General features: G+C 41.7%; 1 long non-coding RNA gene across 1 annotated transcript in view; it reads right to left on the bottom strand.

Annotated features, from left to right (window-relative positions):
- Positions 1-7,699: 7,699 nt before the first annotated feature.
- Positions 7,700-21,906, bottom strand: part of LOC107129871 (uncharacterized) — a 114,577-nt gene continuing 100,370 nt past the window's right edge. Inside the window, exons 2-3 of the long non-coding RNA XR_006698414.2 lie at positions 17,340-17,535; positions 7,700-7,848 (exon numbers count right to left, since the gene is read on the bottom strand). This is a non-coding gene — a long non-coding RNA (uncharacterized lncRNA). The remainder of the gene's footprint in view (positions 7,849-17,339; positions 17,536-21,906) is intronic.

Genomic DNA, 21,906 nt, shown 5'->3' with positions numbered 1-21,906 from the left:
TCACCGTGAAGGTGTGCAGCTTCATTCCTAAAGCCAGGGAGACCACTAACCCACCTGGAAGAACGAACAGCTCCAGACGCGCTGCCTTTAAGACCTGAGACACTCATCCCGAAGGTCTGCAGCTTCACTCCTGACAGCAAGACCACGAACCCACCAGAAGGAAGCAGCTCTAGACACATTTGAATGTCTGAAGGAACAAACTCCGGACACACTATCTTTAAGAACTGTAACACTCACCCTGAGGGTCCGTGGTTTCATTCTTGAAGTCAGTGAGACCCAGAACCCACCAATTCAGGACACAGTAGGTAACTGACCAGAGCAGGGGGACCCTGCCCTTGCTCGTTTCCTCCCTTACCATATGAAAATGCCCACTTTTTGTAACAGAGGAGAAGCAGCACATTCAAGGGCAGGATGCTTTGCCCCTTCCCCCAAGCTAGCTTCAGAATAAATTCACTTATTTTGGATCAGATATCCCTCTTGTGAACTGGACTGTACGTGCAGTGAGCAAATAACGTGCATTTCAATTACAAATTATAGAAGACCTGGCCACTCAGAGTAGATGGCCTCATCTAGTTTCCTATCAGAGAGAGCAATGAAAGTTTCTGCTTTTTAAAGAAATAAATAAACGGCTTGTCTTGAGACTAGGAGAATTGGGCATTCTACCCGTTTTCGGCATGACTTAAACTTACTACCAATGTAAAGACTTACCTCGTTCTTGGATACAAACAAGCTCTGAAGAGCAAAGGCTGCCTGAGCAGCTTATTGCACGGAGGAAGCAGGAGAAAAGATTATGTGAATATCATGCAGGTTGCGATGCAGAATAAAAACAGGAAAGTATCAATCGAAGATGTGATTTTCCCTATGTAATCAATAATTTAGTCATTCTTACTCCATGAGGCAGGGTAAGTACAGAAGAAGGTATCAGTGGCTAGAAGATTCCCTTTAGTAGACATCTCCTCAGGGATCTGTGAAGACAGGAATCTCAGCCCGTGTTACGAATCAAAGGCCATTGATGACCATGGTGTCTGAAGTTGCCAATAGCCCACCCCTTTAATTCTCATAATCACTTCAATTGTTGCGCACATTGTATGTAGTTACTGCTTGTCTCCTCCCACAGAATGTTAAGACCCATGACAGAAGAGACCATATCCATCTTTTTAGAAAAGTCCTTGACCTTATAATACTCATTCAAAAATGGTTATGGAATTGATGAATCCTACAATCTGGAAAAAAGTTAATACTCTGTCTTCTGAAAAACAAAAACAATACAAAACAAGTACATTATCTTCAATGGCCTGCAGTATAATCAATGGCCTGTAGTATAATAATATTAAAAATTCTAGCATTACTTTCCAGGTCTTGAGGACCTGAATGATCTGTTCCAAATCTAGTATCCTATGTTTCTTTCCAAATCCTTCTGTCTAGACATCCTGTGCTCCAGCTGCAGAGAGCACTTTCATTCCCTTGGCTTACTCTTTTTTTTTTTTTTTTTTGAGAGGGAGTCTCTCTGTCACCCAGGCTGGAGTGCTGTGGTGTGATCTTGGCTCACTGCAACCTCTGCCTCCCAAGTAGCTGGGACTACAGGCACGTGCCACCACGCCCGGTTAATTTTTTGTATTTTTAGTACAGACGGGGTTTCACCATGTTGGCCAGGATGGTCTCGATCTGACCTTGTGATCTGCCCACCTCGACCTCCCAAAGTGCTGGGATTACAGGCATGAGCCACCGTGCCCGGCCCAGGTTATTCTTCTAAACTGTTCAGATCATCTCACATTGCATCTTTTGGTCATGCACTCTTTCGCTTAATCTTTACCTTTTCTCTTCCACATCATCTTACAAAAACCACCCAGATGGCATGTTCTCACTGACATTTCCACCATTCCCCTTAGAATGAACCTCTCTCCTCTGATTTCCTGTGGTATATCACAACATGCATTTTAATCTTTCCCACACTTACTGCGGTGTATTACTCTCTCCTCCACCTAACTGGAAACTCATTGTGAAGAGAGAGATTTGGATATCCACCTTCCTATTTACTTGCCGAGATGTCTATCATGGTACCTTCCTTATCCCAGGAGGATGATGAACATTGGCAGGCATGCCCAGCTGAAAGCTGATGCAGCGAGAACACTGGCAGGCATGCCCAGCTGAAAGCTGATACAGCGAGAACATTGGCAGGCATGCCTGGCTGAAAGCTGATGCACCGAGGCCTGCTCCATGCTAAGGCTGTAATTCTCCCCAGGAATCTTCATTCTGGTCTTCAAGTATTCAAGGTAAACAGTCAGTTGTAGGCAATAATGTCATGTGACTTCTTCTGTAATTCCTCCTCCTTTTGTATCTATTTTTGTCTGGGTGGGGGAGGGAGAAAGGTGTGTGAGAAACTCAGGCCCTGATGTCACGGTTTGCTCTTCCTTTTCAACACCACTCATAGACCCCAGGTCCCAGTGCCCAAAGAGTCTCTTTCTTTTGTCTACTAATTATTAACTGGGGATGCAAAGCAGAATCTCCAGCTTGGGGCACCCAGACAGGTGTCTCCTGTCAGAGCGACATTTCAATAGTACATGTTATGGTTTGAACGTGTCCCCAAATGTTTATGTGTTGAACACAGGAGTAAATTCATTATGGGGTGAGTGGGTTTGTTATAAAAGTGAGTTCAGCTCTCTCTTGCAGTCTCTCTTACGTGCTTTCCTGCACTGCCGCCTGGCACCGTGGAAGGATGCAGCGAGAAGCCCCTCACCAGGTGCTGGCCCCTAAATCCTGAACTCCCAGCCTTCAGAACTGTGAGAAAGCAAATTTCTGTTTATTATAAATTGCCCAGTCTGTGGTATTCTGATATAGCAGCACCAAGCACAGACAGCGACAGCACTCCTCTGAGCGTCCACATTCTCCTCCCTGAATCCTGATGAGCATATTGTCTGTCCTCCCTCAGGCACGAGTGAAGCAGCCTACACTGTGACACAGGGGCTCCTGGAGGGAAACATGGAGCAGGGAGCCCCTGCGTGTGCTGGGAAGCACTGACAAGTAAGATCAGAGGGACAAATGAGAACATGGGGACAAGCTGTCAGATGAGGGACCTATAGCTCTGGAATTGTATTTCTGGGAAACTGCAAGCAAGCTGTGTGTGTGTGTGTGTGCGTGCACGCGTGTGTCTGTGCGCATGTATTTGAAAGAAAATAATAATAGAGAAATTCAATCATACTGGTATCTCCAACTGCTTCAGAGTCTGTAACTAGACCAATGATAATAAATGATAAAGAACTACCATGCATTTATTTATTCAAGAAACATTTACTGAACACCTGCCCTCATTCAAGTAAAAAGCTTAGTGGTAGGAAAGTCATATATTAAATAAATTCAATTTTTGTTACAAAGAAATACAAGACTGCCATTAGAGAATACACAGGGGACCTGATGTGTCTGCCCTGTGAGGGAAGATTCTCCCTAAATGTAATGTCTAAGATGAAACCTGATGGACAAGTAGCTGTTATGAGAGGGAGGATTAGAGGAACATTACAGTGTAGAGGAAATCTTTGTATCAAGAGACATTTTGAGGCCAGGCAAGGTGGCACACGCATGTAATCCCAGCACTTTGGGAGGCTAAGGCGGGTGGATCACCTGAGGCCAGGAGTTCACAAACAGCCTGACTAACATGGTGAAACCCCATCTCCACTAAATACAAAAAAATTAGCTGGGCGTGGTGGTGCATGCCTGTAATCCGAGCTACTTGGGAGGCTGAGAGTAACTGGGAGGCGGAGGTTGCAGTGAGCGGAGATGGTGCCATTGCACTCCAGCCTGGGCAACAAGAGCAAAACTCCCTCAAGGAAAGAAAAGGAAAGGGGAAAGCAGAAAGGAAAACACATGTTGATCAACCAATAGAATTTTACTGTGGTTGGAGCAGAAAATAAGAAGAGTGATAGGATTAATGCAGTGGGTAGGACTGGAGCACGGAAGCTGTTCTGGAATGGACTTGGTCTGTATCCTCAAGGAGATAGGGGCCAACAGAGGATGCTTAGCAGGGAAATTAGAGGTGCAGGCTTGCATTTTTAAAGCTAAATCACTATAGCAAGGCAAGAGAGGCAAGAGGACAAAACTAAAATTATGTTTCAGAAGTTGAATAGCAACATAATGGCAGAGTCTGTGTGAACTGCAATGCCATTCGAGCCTATTTGCTTTATCATATTGTAAGTTATGTGTGTCCTTTTATATATATATATATATATATATATATATCAGATTAACAGTATGCTTGCTTGCTTGGCTGCAGTACTAACCTCTGAAAATGTGTACTCAGTCTGCATACATAATATGGTAATGGCAAGGTATTAACAGAACTAGGTGTAGGTGAAATGTTTTCTGAATTTTCCTCTTGCTTCCTCTCAAGATTATGATCCAGTTTCCCTCATCTAATTTACCTGCTCCACTCATTCATATGGATGAGAAATCTATTTAATTTTTGAGCCTATGCATTACTGATTATTTGTACGCTTAAGGAACCTGTCCCAGAAACTCTTCTGCTCAGTGTAAGGGTCAGATAACAGCTATGAAAACATTACTGACTGCAAAGAAGTACATGTTTCCTGCCCAAGAGAAAGAGCGCAGTGGCCCCAATTCCATCTCCTAATATAGCTATTAGAAAAAGAAGAATGAGTTTTCTGCTCAGAAAGTATTCTTTCTTCTCAGTCGCTCACTCCATGGCTAACTGTCCACTTTGCACAGCAAAAGTTAGTTCTATCCAAGTACTTCAATTTGGCAGAACAGACTTTAAGGCCAAAATAATTTAGTAAAAAACTTCACTAATCTTCCATTTAATGGCAGGGAATATTGAAGATCAATTGATAAAAAGAAACATTATAAATGTCAGGTAACAACTATCAGGAATTGAACTGTGTGATTTGTTAAGGGAATTCATATATGCCTTATTTCTTCTTATAAACTGAAATTCAGCCACATCTCAGACTTGTAAAAATAGAATTTTAAAGATTACAAGATTTATAATAAACAGAAATTTCAGAATAGGAAATATAGAATCTCGAGACTGAAACAAATGACCACTAGTCCAACACTACCTGATATTTCAGTCTTCTTACAGGCATTCTAATCAATCGGTAGTTTTTCCTGCGTTTAAGGATTTGAAGTGTCAGAGGTCTCAGTAACTTCAGAAAAGGACTTCTAGAGAGAGCTGCTATCTCTCCAGTTACCCCCGAGATCAAGCGAATCGAGTCAGCTTCCTCTGGACCAAACAGTCTCGTGGCAGACACACCCCACTCTCCACCTGGGCCACACTGGACACGGTAGTTACTTCTCGTTTCATCCTGGCTGTGCTCCTGCGCATAGAAACTTCATCTCTTCCCTTCAGCTTCCTTGATTTCGCCAGGCCTGACTTTTAATGCTTACTGTAAAAGCAATTAACAGGATTTGAAAGGTCAATGGGAAGCAGAACTTCAAGAGCATTCTCTAAATACCAGCACCCCGTGAAGCGGTTTGAAAATGTGCAGGGTCGCCCTAGAGACACTGTGACCCCAGTCAATTATTAGGGGGATTATAAGAGTCCAAACAGCATTTATCAAACTGACAGAAAAAAACAAAACCCTGAACTAGTACATACCTTTTATAACAAGTTATTTTAGTAGAAGAAATTTTGCTTTTGAAAATGTGGAATGAAACTACAGGTTCATTTCTCTGCTTGGTCAGAATATGGGATAATAATGAAGGGGCCACTTTTTACAGAAGCTTTCCAATAGCCTCACTTGCTACTGCTCCTCCTTTTCACCCTGACTCCTAAACCAACTCCAAAGATGAATTCCCAGCCCTGGGCAAACAGTCTTCCAGAGGGTAGCACCGTTACAAGAAGCTAGAACATATCATAAGTGCTTCCTCATAGCGTGGCCCTCGGGGACACCTGATGTGTGCCTTTAGTGTCAATTAAAAATTCCCCTTCCATCCTATAGCACCCATAGCCTTGGATTATTTCAAATTAGACCTGCTATTTTCCCAGTTGAAAATGGAGTACCATCTATAGACACTTTTTTGTCTTGTTAGCATGGTATAATGATTTAATGAGAATCGCTGGGTTACAAATGCATAGATTCCTTTTATTCTTTTTTTCTATTTGATAAAATTATCTCAAGAGAACGTCACTAACACTTTTATTTCCTTTGGGGGAAATAGTTTATCTTTTTACTGATCAGAATAGCTAATTTCAACTTTACTTTGTCATCGTCCTAGTGTTTCTTTAAGCTACTACAATCCAGTACGTCCCTGATACCCTCAGTTTACTCAGTAATTGTGATAAGTTGAATAGAAACAGTGCCTTCATCTCAAAAACTGTTTAACATTTTACTGTTCAATATACTACTCATGGGAGTACCAAGAAATAAGATTTTAGAAATCATTATCAGAAGAAAGATACTCATCAAATATATAACCGTTCTTAAGGAGAAATGGTGGATTGATTTTTTTCTCATTTGAAGCATTGACTCTAGACTCATTTATAACAAAATGATTTATTTATCATTGCTGAGCAGAGGAAATTGCTTTTTAAAAAATCAGCACTCCTTTATTTTCTAAAATAATCACAGTAGCACACAAGACACTGAGACTTTGCACTGTCACCTGAATTCTCATCTCCAACCTCCAAACCTGCCATTTCCCTGGGAGCTTTAAGATCAGCTTGAATTGACATTCTCAAGAGTTGTTTTTCTGTCTTTTCCCTAATTTCCTGAGGTTTCTGTATGTATGCCTAAAAGCCAATAATTGTCTTGAACAGACCGACGTAAAAATAAATGAGATGTCTAAAATTCATTTTTATCTCATAAATGTTACACCTTGTCAATTAAAACAAATATTCCTTTTCTGTGCCAAGAAAACATTTTCTGTTACATTCACAATCTGCTTCAACTGCCATCGGGTACAAGAAAAACCTCTAACAGATGGAAATTGGTAAATGGCAATTGCAACCAGAGCTGATTACATGAATAACAAATGGAAGATGTATTCTGTGGGTTACCTTGGAAGGCAAATATGGTTATGAGAGCTTTGTACCATGTTGTGACATCGGTTCTGAGAATAAGATTGAGGCCTGCAAATCGAATCAAAGGAAATGTTATATATATGTAAATAGATGTAATATATATACACATGCACACACACATACACATCGTGTGTGTATATATGTATATGTATGTATATATATATGTGCATATGTGTGTGTGTGTGTATATGTGATGTGTATATATATCGCCCTTTAGCTCACATTCCATAGTCATCAAGGTTGTCAAGACCTTTCCGTTGTTTTTAGAAATATTTTGAATGAGTAAAAAAGGTATGACAGTGTTCAAAGCAGGAAGGATTATACAGTCATCCTAAATTTATGGGCTGCAATGTTTTTACATTAATCTTTAACCTCACTTTTCATGAGAAAGGGACAGAAATATTTAGTTGGGTAAATGCAGTGATTATTCTTTTTCTAGGAGCACAAACTGCTGTAAACTTGGGGCCTAGAGAAAGGCTTAGATCACAGCCGTTCTCGGCTTTGATTCCGGATGTTTGAACAGACTTAGTAAAGTGAAGTCTCTGTCCTCTTTCAGGGCAAAAACCGTAAGATTGTCCATCTCTGCTTTTCATTCCTCCCCAAACCTGCTGCCTGTTGCTCCTCTGACGCTTTTCTTTCGAGTCTTCCCAGTACTTGCCTAAGAATGCCAGTGGCAAGAGGCGTGCATCCCATGAAGAACAGTCCTGGGTGAAAGCTGGACTGGTCAGGGAAGAAAGCGCAGGATGTATTTCCTCCATTTTTTTTTTCCTCCATTCCTTTTGCTTTTCCCCATTCACCTGTGCTTCTGTAATCACAGCCTGGAGGTTTTAGGAATAAAGCAAGTAGTTATCACTGCTGGTTACACAGACTGGTCCCAACCCGAATTCTTTCCTACCCTTTCAATGAGAGACGCATGTCTGGGAGAAGGGACTTGACAGGAGACACAGGTTTACTTTTCTCCTAGGACCTTTTGTTTGTTTTCAGAAATTAAAAAAAAAAAAAATGCTATTATTTTCATTGACCTTTAAAATGGATTCAGTACACTCCTATGAAGTAATGGAACACAATTTGGGATGAAAATTTCTCCAAGTGAGATTCAAATTATCATTATGGCTGTCAAGGATTTAGAAATTAGGTTTTTGCTGATTGCTGTTCAATCGTTCAATCAACAAAAAGGTATGCTGGGAACATAATGAGTTTTCTCAACCTCAAACTGATGATGAACATCAGTTTGTTTTTTATGTTTTTGGTTTCACACAACATCATAATTGAAGAGATCATCACAATCAAAGTATTTTTGCATTCAAAATCATCATCATCAACATCATCATCATCAACACTTAAGAATACTTTTTCAAACTTTATCATGCTTTTCTATCCATGCAGTACCCATGTATGCTGAGTCACACTGATAACTCAACAGAGCAAGCCCCTGATTTTCCGTCATCTCCCTATGCTGAGTCACACAGATTAACTCAACAGAGCCCCTGATTTTGCCTGTCATCTCCCTATGCTGAGTCACACAGATTAACTCAACAGAGCCCCTGATTTTGCCTGTCATCTCCCTATGCTGAGTCACACAGATAACTAAGCAGAGCCGCAGATTTTCCCTGTCATCTCCTTATGCTGAGTCACACAGATTAACTCAACAGAGCCCCTGATTTTCCCTCTCATCTTCCTTGGGTTTTGTTTTTCAGTTTCTTCCCTTGAACAAGTCTCCTTCTATTTGCAGGGGCCCCTCCTGTCCTCAAGCTGTTTCCTACCTCCCCAGATGCCCTCTGTGTGCCTCATCCCATCCCTCTGTGCCCCTCACAGGGTATTGCCCAATGGCTCAGCAGATAATGCTAAACCAACCTGTGCTTTGTAGAGCTTCATAAATGTGCAACCTTGCTCAATTGTATGGTCCCAAGTGAATATTTTTAGGAACCTCCTTATATTCTATGTTATGTTTCCACCACTGCATCTGGGAATGATCTGCTAGACGGTGTAGGCAATATTTTTTATCCAGCATCCTCCCCCATGTACAGCATATGTGCACCTGCTCACACACCTCACAAGCACACTTAACTATAGGCCATAGGAAAAACTTTAATTCGTAGAAATGTGGACACGTGTTATAAAGATTCCATGTGTTGATTACATGTAGACAACAACATGCCCATAAATCACGTCTCCATCTTGAAGTGACCTAGCAGCAGCACTGCTCATCCTCAAGTGACAGAGTCTGCCTTGTCCTCAGTACCTTATCCGCAGGCCTCTGCTCTGTTCCGTGACTGCGTATCCTACTCTTCACAACTTCTGAAAAGGTTTTGCTGATGGTCCCCTGGAGCTGGTGCTCAGTTGTCCTTTGTCTGTGAATGGCCTCACTTTCTTAAAGTTAGCCAGGAGCAAAAAGCACTTACTCTTAGGCTAGAAAAGAATGAAATGCCTCGGACCTCATTTTTCTTCCCATTGAATCCCAAAAACAGACAAAAACGCAGCCTACGGATTATGTCTTCTTTTCTTTGTTTCTTTTCTTTCAAGTTTGTTGTTCAATACCCAATATTGAACAGCTCCCACTTGCAATCTGCCCAGCACTGTTTTACCAGAAAATTCCTTACGTGTAGATTGATAAAGACATTGCGGCCGGGCACGGTGGCTCATGCCTGTAATCTCAGCACTTTGCGGGGGCCAAGGCAGGTAGATCACCTGAGGTCAGGAGTTCGAGACAAGCCTGACCAACATGGAGAAACCCTGTCTCTACTAAAAATACAAAATTAGCCGGGCGTGGTGACACATGCCTGTAATCCCAGCTACTCGGGAGGCTGAGGCAGGAGAATCACTTGAACCCGGGAAGCGAAGGTTGTAGTGAGCCAAGATCATGCCATTGCACCCCAGCCTGGGCGACAGGGCGAAACTCTGTCTCAAAAAAAAAAAAAAGAAGACATTGTGCTATTGCTATTCTCCCTAATAAATCCCTGTTATTTTAACAAGGACTTTCTTGAAATACATAACTTGAAACACAGAGGCGTGTCACTAATGGTGGATATTAGTTATCACTTCCAGATAACGGGAAGTTAGATATCCACTTCTGGATAATGATGGGAAATTAGATACCCACTTCCAGATAATGGGGAGATGTTAGATATCACTTCCAGATAATGGAGAGATGTTAGATATCACTTTCAGATAATGGGGGGATGTTAGATATCACTTCCAGATAGTGGGGAAGATGTCAGATATCACTTCCAGATAATGGGGGAATGTTAGATATCCCTTCCAGATAATGGGGAGATGTTAGACCTCACTTCCGGATAATGGGGAGATGTTAGATATCACTTCCAGGTAATGGGGGGGATGTTAGATATCACTTCCAGATAGTGGGGAAGATGTCAGATATCACTTCCAGATAATGGGGGAATGTTAGATATCCCTTCCAGATAATGGGGAGATGTTAGACCTCACTTCCGGATAATGGGGAGATGTTAGATATCACTTCCAGATAATGGGGAAATCTTAGATATCACTTCGGGATAATGGGGAGATGTTAGATATCACTTCCAGATAATGGGGGATGTTAGACCTCACTTCCAGATAATGGGGAAATGTTAGATATCACTTCAGGATAATGGGGAGATGTTAGATATCACTTCCGGATAATGGGGGACGTTAGATATCACTTCCAGATAATGGGGAGATGTTAGATATCACTTCCGGATAATGGGGAGATGTTAGATATCACTTCCAGATAATGGGGAAGATGTCAGAGATCACTTCCGGATAATGGGGGGATGTTAGATATCACTTCCAGATAATGGGGGATGTTAGACATCACTTCCAGATAATGGGGGAATGTTAGATATCCCTTCCAGATAATGGGGAGATGTTAGACCTCACTTCCGGATAATGGGGAGATGTTAGATATCACTTCCAGATAATGGGGAAATCTTAGATATCACTTCGGGATAATGGGGAGATGTTAGATATCACTTCCAGATAATGGGGAGATGTTAGACCTCACTTCCGGATAATGGGGAGATGTTAGATATCACTTCCAGATAATGGGGGATGTTAGACCTCACTTCCAGATAATGGGGAGATGTTAGATATCACTTCAGGATAATGGGGAGATGTTAGATATCACTTCCGGATAATGGGGGACGTTAGCTATCACTTCCGGATAATGGGGAGATGTTAGATATCACTTCCGGATAATGGGGAGATATTAGATATCACTTCCAGATAATGGGAGGATGTTAGATATCACTTCCAGATAATGGGGAGATGTTAGATATCACTTCCGGATAATGGGGGATGTTAGATATCACTTCCAGGTAATGGGGGGGATGTTAGATATCACTTCCAGGTAATGGGGGGGATGTTAGATATCACTTCCAGATAATGGGGGGGATGTTAGATATCACTTCCGGATAATGGGGGATGTTAGACCTCACTTCCGGATAATGGGGGATGTTAGACCTCACTTCCAGATAATGGGGGATGTTAGACCTCACTTCTGCATAATAGGGGGATGTTAGACCTCACTTCCGGATAATGGGGGGATGTTAGACTTCACTTCCGGATAATGGGGGATGTTAGGCATCACTTCCGGATAATGGGGTGATGTTAGATATCACCTCCGGATAATGGAGGATGTTAGATATCACTTCCGGATAATGGGGGGGATGTTAGCTATCACTTCCAGAACAGGATCCCTCCAGTGAGGGTGCGTCTAACCCTCCCCTGCCCAGCATGTTGCCATGGCGCCCTCTGAACCTTCACCTACAGAATTCTCCTGAATGGGAAATTTCTTGACACATATGATAAAGATTCCATGTGTTGATTACATATGGACAAGACCATTCCCATAAATCACATCTCCATTTTTAAGTGACCTAGCAGCATTCTCTCTCTCTCTCATGTCTGTAATATTTATTAAAGATAGCAACCATATTCCTCTGTGACATCACATCATCATTTTGGTTGCTGTTGTGGTTTAAAACCAACTTTTATAACCATCCTTTAAACTAATATATAAAAATTAACAATCTATAAATATATAATATAAATAATATGATATAACGATACCAAAGAGAGAGAGAGAGAGATGTCCCTCTGTATCCATGTGCGATTTGTTCCAGGACCTCCTGCTAATATCAAAGTCCGTGGACGCTCAAGACCCTGATATAAAATGGCCCAGTATTTGCATATAACCTATGCATATCCCCTTGTATATTTTAAATCATCCTTAGATTACTTATAATACCTAATACAATGTGAATGCTATGTAAATAGTTCTTATACTGTGTTTAGGGAATGTTGACCAAAAAGGTCTATAGATATTCAGTAAAAATGAATTCTTTTTTTTACAAACTAACAGTTAGCAAAGAAAATAAACGTTTTACACCAAAAAAGAGTATTTTTCGCCACACATAAAAAATGGTATATATATGGTGTGTATATGTATATATACATGCACATACCATATGTATACCAAATATATATGCACCATAAATATATCAAATACATATATACATACACACCATATATATGCACATATATGCACCATATATAAATACAAATAAATATATATGGTGCATATATAAATATATATGGTGCATATATGTGCATAAATATATATGGTGATAAATATATATACAAATATATATATGGTGAGGATATACAAATCCTTCCGTATGAGGCCAGTAAGAAAATCTCAACAATTAAAAAGCTCATTTTCAGTGGCCAATTAATCACAGAGCAATTTTAAAACTATATAAAATTAAACCTACACACATATTAGAAATACAGTCCAATTCACTTATAAACCCAACAAACTTTAAAGTGGATACAGAAAAATTTTATTTACAGGCTTAAAAAAATACATATTAAACCGATGTACTGTTGTTTAAAGAGTATCCACAAAATTCTCACCTCAATGTTTCTTTGCAAAAGAAGTGGAAATCTATAATCCAAAGACCCTTTTCAAAAATGAGCGACTGATAAACCCGATAGATTTATAGCTTCTGTAACATTTCATTCATGTTGTGAATTTTCTTGAGCATTATATTTTAATTAACTTGCAAATGCAATTTTTAAAAAATATTTTTATCCTTGGTTGGTTGAATCCATGGATGCAGAACCATATGGAGGGCCGACTGTGTTTTTTTCATTACAGAATATGCACCTGTTAAATTTAATCGCTATTTGAGGCAGATAGATACCTTCACACCTTCAAATCACACTGTGGAGGTGGCCTCCTGACTTACCTACGTGCTCAAGCACTACACAGGAAGTGCTTGTACTGAGAAGGCAACATAATGAATTCTAATACGAAAATGCACAGCCACTTAATTAGAATAGTCATATTTATATTCACCATATACCCTAAGAAAACTGACACAATAGAAATATAAACTGACATATTCCAGGACCCCCCCCCCAACACACACACACTGGTCTTTCTATATTGTCAGTTTCATGGAAACAGCAGAAATGGATGAATAATGTAAAACTGGGTCGTATTTTTTAACAGCATGACGTAGAAGTATCTCGTAGTGCTTGTGTCTCTTGTGCCCAGTTAGGAAAACAAAACCAATTCTAAGCATTTCAAACACACTGGATTTGAACATTGATTTTAAATATTACAAAAAAGCAACCAGGCAGGAACAAGAGGGGATGAGGCTCCCCAGAGATTGGCACCCGAGGAGCTCCTGTTAGTAACTGCAGGATGCCACAACCACTCCTTGAGCCAAAAACAACCCCAAAGAGCAATGGTGTGACCCTAAGTCCACGCGGCTGTGGGCTGAGGATGCTGGAGCTCCTGCTCTAGCCGCTGCCGGCTGCAGTGAGCACTGCCGCTGCCACTTCGCAGGAAGCCGGGAGCCGGGAGCTCGCGCTCCTGATACAGCAAGAGCCAGGGCCCAGGAGCGCTGGGGCTTACGAAGCTGTCAGAGCGGCCGCTGCTGCCCTTGGAACTGTGCCGCCTTAGAGGGAACCCGGGCTTGCCTCCACTTATCACTGTGGTTACTGCTGCCAAAGGCACTACCAGGAAAAAAAAAAAAATGACTAACAATACGGATTTGCCCTTCCTCCCACCTTCCCATTTCTTGCCAGTGCCTCCCATGATCAAAATCTTATTAAATATCAGTCAGAAGGGAGTCTGGAAAAGGTAGCTTGCGGATATCCAGTCCCCCGTGATAAAGAAAGAGCACAGAAGGAGGGTGCGCCGACAGACCAGTCACTGCCCTGCCGCTGTGGGTGCAGAGCTCTGCAAGCAGACAGCTCGGTAAGAAGCCTGGACACGGGCCCCTGTGCCCAGATTCCAACTCATGTCACTGCTAGATGCTTTTTTCTATTTCTGTGCTCCTTACTTTTCTCTCTCTTTTCTCTCTCTTTTTGTTACCATGCTCTATCCCTGAATCCACCTAGATTTCCACTCTTTTTTTTTTTTTTTTTTTTTTTTTTTTTTTGAGACAGAGTCACTCTGTGGCCCAGGCTGGAGTGAGCCGGCGCGATCTCTACTCACTGCAAGCTCCGCCCCCCGGGTTCCCGCCATTCTCCTGCCTCAGCCTCCCGAGGAGCTGGGACCACAGGCGCCGCCACCTCGCCCGGCTAGTTTTTGTATTTTTAGTAGAGACGGGGTTTCACCGTGTTAGCCAGGCTGGTCTCAATCTCCTGACCTCGTGATCCGCCCGCCTTGGCCTCCTAAAGTGCTGGGATTACAGGCAGAAGCCACTGCACCCGGCTGGATTTCCACCCTTGTTCAGGAACTATGTCAACCACTCTAAGACCCCTGGAGGCCCACTGGCCACTTGCCACATTTTCTCTTACTCTGTTGTCAAGAAAGTAGGTGGATCCTCATAGTAACTGTAGTTTTTGTGGATCCTCATGGAAACTGTAGTTTTTTTTTACTTTATCTGGTTGGTTCCCTCACAAGAAATCCACCTTATTATAGTAAGAAAACTGGAATTGGAGATCAAAGACTGGCTCTAGTATCATATCCACTGATCATGTGTAATATTAACTTGGGAAAATCTTTTCACATTTTAAGCATCAGTTTATTTATGTGTAAGAGCAAGGAGTTGACAGTGATATCTAAATTTTTTTCCCACTCAATGTTATGAGGTTTTATAAAATTCAGTTGTTTAAAATACCTGATTACTGTCTCGTTAATTTTAAAACCTTTTCACAACTAGGTCTATAATGAGGTATTGCTCCCCACACTTGAGGGCATTCGCTGCGGGGGTCGGCCCGCAGACCCCGACCCAAACGATGGATGAATTAAACGTACACTGACACACAGATACTCTGCTTTGCCAGTCCTGCTTGTCCGACCGTCTGCACACCAAGAGAGGTTTGTTACTGTGGCCCTGAGCAGCTCACACTCCAGGCATTTATTTGGTATACAATTAACAACAGAAGCTTTGGGTCAACACACTTGCGGATAATTAACATGGTTAAGAGAGTAGTTCTAGGAATGACTAAAGCTCAGGTACCGAGGTCTAAGGTAAATAACATTACAGGGCAATATCCCTAGTTGACCTCCCCGCAAGAGGGGCCATCTGGCTCAAAGGTTAGTTAATGGATGTAGGGTAAACAGACTTAACTGGGGAAGCCTCTATTGTCGCTAGTATTTACCCTATGACCTAATGCTCTAAGGTAAGTATCGGCTGCCTCAGCCTGTTCAATTATTACAAGTTATGTAACATTTTGGCCTTCCAAAAGGTTTATGACTATTCCCTATAACTTTCCCTAATATTTCCCTTTAATACTTCTGCCACCATCTCAGTGAATCCCAACACTATAACATATAAGAAGAAGAAAAAACAAAACAAGAGACCCAGACCAAGAATAAAAACTATAAACCCATTGTATGATGGAATACATGCATGAGGTCCAAACCATGGTGCAAAATATCCTTTACTGAGTTTCCTCATGTTCTCTATCATTCCCCTGAAAGTATACTGTTATTACTTTACTGAGTTTCCTCATGTTCTCTATCATTCCCCCGAAAGTATACTGTTATTACTTTACTGAGTTTCCTCAAGTTCTCTATCACTCCACTGAAAGTCTACTGTCATGGCCACAGAGGACCTGTCTCTCTGGGCTCCCGCATTCTTTCCTCTCTACCTTACAGTTCCTAAGTATCTTTGGCCTTTTACACTTACTATAAGATTTCATGTTTTTCTTTTTCTGTCCATCTCAGAAGGCTTGTCCTTCAGTTTCGCCTGGACTTCCCCTTGGAAGGCCTAGTGAATGGTCTCAGGTGATTGTGTCTGGAGGATAAGGGGAGTATGACAGCCACCTGCCCTTTCTTTTAGGGCTTATAGGAGCGCATCTACCAAGCAAAGGAGTTCCTGCCAATGTGGAACATACCTTATAGCACAACCTCAGGGCATTATTATTTCTCTGGCTCTTTCCTCATCTTTTCAGAAACCTTATGTATTAGCTTACATTTCTATGACTCATGATGCAAAAGAACAGGTCATGTTAGAAGGGGAAAAGTGTGAGAAGAAATTCTGACCTACCTCAGTACACAATGTGAATAGGGCTAACTACATCATAAATTGTAAAAGTAAGAACAATAGAGTTCGAAAGTTTTCTTTGTGAGTGCATGGCACGAGTAAAGGAGTGGGAGAACAAGTTTAGTTTCTGTAACTCTTTGGCCTGTAAGCCATACATTTCAGTACACGTGGTTATGTTATTTTTTCTCTTGATGGTAAATGAATGCTTCAAACAAATGTATCACTCAAGGGAGTTGAGAAAAGGAAATTAAGACTGTTAGAAAAGGACATTAATATTTACTGGTAACACTGAAATCAGAATTATATATTAAAATGAAGTTTCTAAACTAATTTCCATATTTGACTAGAACAAAAACAGCTTCTCTGCAAGATAATACCACACATTTCCGGAGCTCGTCCAGGATTCATAACAGCTGCATGTTTTGTTGTTTAGAATCAGTATTTTGGTCACTGCATAATTCAATACTTTAAAAAATTGTTTCTATTAAGCAACATAATAACACAAATGCTCATTTTTTTTACATATCCAAAGGCCTTGAAGAATTTTAAGCAAAAATAGAAGGAAGCAAAATTATAATAAACAATGGCAATATGTTCATTTCCCATATTTTGAGGTCCACCTGTTTAAATGTTTCCAAAGCCATTAAACACATCTGTTATTTTTTCCTCTAGATAAACAAATTATATGAAAAAGTAAATATATGGTTTCTAAAGCCAATTCAGATGGGATTTTCACACTGGGCACTTCACTTCCCTGTGTGCTTCACTTTCATCCTCTACAAAAATAGGTTTCTCTTATTTACCTCTCTGAGTCCTGCGAAGTGTTCTTGGTCCGTGTAATGCAAAGACAAGGCCCACAGCCATCCCTCAGTTAATAATGGGCATGATCATTAGAGTGGGAGCAGCAGCAAGGGTGGTTCTCCATGCAGGCATTCATGCATATGTCCTCTTTTCATATCTTTCATCTTGTGGAGTCTCAACAGGCTGCAGCTTCTCTCACTAGAATATTCAAAAGAGCATTTAAAATTAGGAGGTGGTCTCTAACGTGCCTCGTAGCTCTAATATTCTGGGAATCTTTGAGGCTGTATCCTACACATGGTTATTTTTGTTTTATTTCTATATAACTATTACCTGCCTTCTACCTGTAAAGATATTCCACAATCAGGAACACATCATTTTTTTAGGTATAAAGCAAGACTCCTGAATGGCATGCTTGCATCAGCATTTAATAAGTGTCACCTTGATACTAATTGCATTAAACTTCTGTGAGGAAACCCTGCTCTACTAAAAGTACAAAAAAAATAAAAATAAAATAAGCCAGGCAGGGTGGCGGGCACCTGTAATCCCAGCTACTTAGGAGGCCGAGGCAGGAGAATTGCTTGAACCCAGGAGGCAGAAGTTGCAGTGAGCCGAGATGGCGCCACTGCACTCCAGCCTGGGTGACACAGCGAGACTATCTCCCCCCGCAAAAAAAGAAAAAAAACGAAGACCTACTCCAAACAGCATTAGTGAGAAATGGGTATTTTACTGAATATATCTTGAAGAAACGTGTGATAGAAGGGTACAATACTAACAACACAGTAATTCACCTCCCTTCAAAAATAAAAATACCCATTAGATATTATATTGGTCTGGACTCTGAGAAGCTGATACCAGCACAGAATTAAACATGCAAGGATTTTATTAAGAAAACTACTGTGAAAGAAAATGGTGAAGGAGCCAGAGGAGTCTGCAAGAAAACATCTTAGGCGCTTTCCAGTCTATGGAAGGTTCAGCAAAGCTACTGGAGGTCCATGAGTCAACCTCAGCCATCAGAGGAGCTCATGGCTCCCAGAACAGGCATCCCTGCTTCCACCTCAGTCATTGACTGGAAAGCAGCCCATGGGAATGTGGTTACAGCCCAAATGCATGGTAGATTTCAGCTCAATGGCCAGGCTCTTGGTCACTAACTCCTCTGTAAGTGGAGATCTGCAGGGTGTAGTCTCTGGGCCAAATCTCTCTTCCCAAACTCTGCTCTGGTATCCACTGCAAATCCCACCCAGTGTCCCAGTGAACTGCCCGTTGGTCTAGTCTTTCAAACATCACACACTCAAGAATTCTCCCTTCAGAGCTTTTCTTTTCTTTTCTTTTAGACAAAGTCTCACTCTGTCACCCAGGCTGGAGTGCGGTGGTGCCATCTCAGTTCACAGCAACCTTTGCTTCCCAGGTTCAGGCAATTCTCCTGCCTCAACCTCCCCAGTAGCTGGGATTACAGGTGCGTGCCAACATGCCCGGCTAATTTTTGTATTTTTAGTAGAGATGGGGTTTCACCATGTTGGTCAGGCTGGTCTCGAACTCCTGACCTCACTATCCACCCACCTCGACCTCCCAAAGTGCTAGGATTACAGCCACCATGCCCGGCCCCCTTCAGAGCTTTTCTACACCTGTTCCTTTCTCTCGTCTCTTCTACAGGCTTATCCAAAGTTGCGTCATCCCTCATTATTCTCAGGCATATTAAAGCCATGACTTTGCTTGCCCTCAGAAAATTAAACATCCATCAGTCACCAGGAGTCACAATCCACAGAAGACAGCGAGTAGGAGGACGCCACAGAACGCATCGTGTTTCCTGCCGTGTTAAAGCAGGGCTGTGCTGTCATCAAGCCGTGGTGTGCCACTGATTACACGGCACCCCATCATCTGGCTTCTGTCGCCACCAGTATACTGAAACTGCTTCATAAAGTCATCAGTGTGTTTTTAATTGCCAAGTTGATTGGACATTTCACAGCCATTATTCCTGACTTTTATAAGCATTTGACATGACTGATCATTCATTTCTTGAAATTGTATTTTTCCCAGACAGCCGTGATAAATACTCTGAATATTGTTCTGGCGCTTTCACAGCTATCTCATTTCTCTTTTTTCTTATGTCTTTTGTTCCTCCCCATTCCTTAAACATGGGTGTTCCCCAGACCTCTTGCTTTAGTCGTGTGGTCTAAATACATACTTTCCCTAGGAACTGTATTCTCTAGTATAGAAGAATAATTTTCCTTTACATTTGTATGTTTTATTTATCAAATTTTAATATGACAACATGCACTATATTAAGTTCTGAGGATAATATTATGGGGAAAAATCTCTGGCTTGAAGGAATGTTGTCCAATGGGAGAAACATAAAAAGCAAACAAGCAATTACAAGGCAAGGAACCACTGTGATGATGGGGATGTACAGGGCTCAGGGCGCACACAGGAGGATATCTAACTTATAACCTGGGAAATTAGGGAAGAGTCTCATAGGAAGGAAATCACCAGTGTGTCATCATAATAATAACAGGAGCAGCAGGGCATTCCAAACGAAGAGAGCACCACGTTTGAGGAGCTGTAATTCAGTTACATAGTTCAGTAGATCAGCTATTGAATCAAGGACAATAGGAGAGGCTGGGTCACAAAGATGCTGAACAATCAAGCTACTGAGATGAAGGACATTGTGTGCACTACTGCAGCCTTTGGTTCTCACGCTGACAGCTGTGAGGATTCACAGACTTCAAAGAAGAGCATGACTTAATGTTTCAGAAGGTTTTTGGAGCTTCCACAATGTCCTTCATCTCAGTAGCTTGATTGTTCAGCATCTTTGTGACCCAACCTCTCCTATTTTCCTTGATTCAACAGCTGATCTACTGAACTATGGATATACAGTTAGCGATCAGCACCCATGGGCTCTGCATCCATGGGTTCAACCATGTGCAGATTGAAAAGGCAGTTAGGCCTGTAATCATTGCATCTCTACTGAAAAATGTACAGACTTGATGTCATTCCCCAAACAATACAGTAAAACAACGGTTCCCGTAGCATTTATTCATGTTAGGTATTATAGGGAGTCTAGAGATGATTTCAGTACATGGAGTATGTGTGTCAGTGACATGCAAACACAACACCGTTTTGTATAAGGGACTTGAGCATCTGTGGATTTTGGTTAAAAAGCAAGGGGTTCCTGGAAGCAATCCCTAGCAGATACTCAGGGATGACTGAATTTGAGGTAAGAACAATATCTAAGAACTCTCCAGCTCAGTTTGATAAAATATTACTTAAGCCTACTATGTACCAAGCTCTTTAAAGTGCTGAGTGTTAAAGGCTTGCTTAAGAGTAATGTGTATAGTACAATCCCATTAAATCAAAGCCAAACATCAAAGATAAACAAAAAAGAACTCTTATGTTCCCTTTAAGTGTGTATGTAACCTATGTTTATACATGTAGTATTATTCTGGAGTAAACTACCGTAACTGGGCCGGACGCGGTGGCTCACGCCTGTAATCCCAGCACCGTGGGAGGCCAAGGTGGGCAGATCACGAGGTCAAGAGATTGAGACCATCCTGGCCAACATGGTGAAACCTGGGCTCTACTAAAAACACAAAAATTAGCTGTGTGTGGTGGTGCACGCCTGTAGTCCCAACTACTCGGGGGGGTGAGGCAGGAGAATCGCTTGAACCGGGAGGTGGAGGATGCAGTGAGCTGAGATTGTGCCATTGCACTCCAGCCTGAGTGACAGAGTGGTCTCAAAAAAAAAAAAAAAAACCTACTGTAACTCAGTTACCAAACCAAAAATGTTTCACTCTTTATTTTCCTCTTCCTCATATCCAGTTATCCCATCTGTTCCAATTCTAAAGGAGCTCTTGTAAACGCTTATTTTTCCATCTGCATTGCCACCATCCCAATCTACACCACCACCATCCCTTGCCTAACCTCTGCCATTAGTTTCTTAACCTGCTCTCGGGTGTCTACTCTTCTTCCCCGATGATCTCTTCTCCACATGGTAGACAGAAGAATCTTTATGTGAGTGAGTCTGACTGTGTCATTCCACATCTGAAATTATCCAATGACTTCTCACGGGATTTAAAATGAAGCGAAACTCTTGTCCCACGCCCTATAAGGCCTCATGTAATCTGACCCCGCACGCTTCTTTACTCTCTTCTTAGGCTGCTCTGCTCCACCCACTTCCCCAACTATATTCACTCAGTGATTCGCAGTCTTTAGACTAGGCTGTGATTTTCTCACATATTTCTATCTACAAGATACATACTTTTCACTGCCTCCACCGTTACCACCCTGATCCATAACACTACCATTTCGTGACTGGCTACCCAATTTCTTATCTGGGCTTCCTGCTTCTATTTTCCCACATAGCAGCCAAAGTGACTCTTTCAAAATGTAAACCAATTTATGTTGCTCTCCTGCTAAAATCCCTCAATAGCTCCTCATCACATTTAAAATAAGATTCAGTACCCTGACCCTAATTAACCAAACCTCACAGACCTCACTGGCTCCTCCCGGCCTCCGCTTCCTCCTGTGGCCCCCGTTCCGCCACCCTGCAGCCACCTGGACTCCCCACGGTTCTTC

The sequence above is a fragment of the Macaca fascicularis genome, chromosome 5 (genome assembly GCF_037993035.2).
Source record: "Macaca fascicularis isolate 582-1 chromosome 5, T2T-MFA8v1.1".
Classification (NCBI taxonomy): domain Eukaryota; kingdom Metazoa; phylum Chordata; class Mammalia; order Primates; family Cercopithecidae; genus Macaca; species Macaca fascicularis.
Note: the sequence above shows the minus strand (reverse complement) of the source record. Positions and strands in the feature narration are given on the sequence as shown.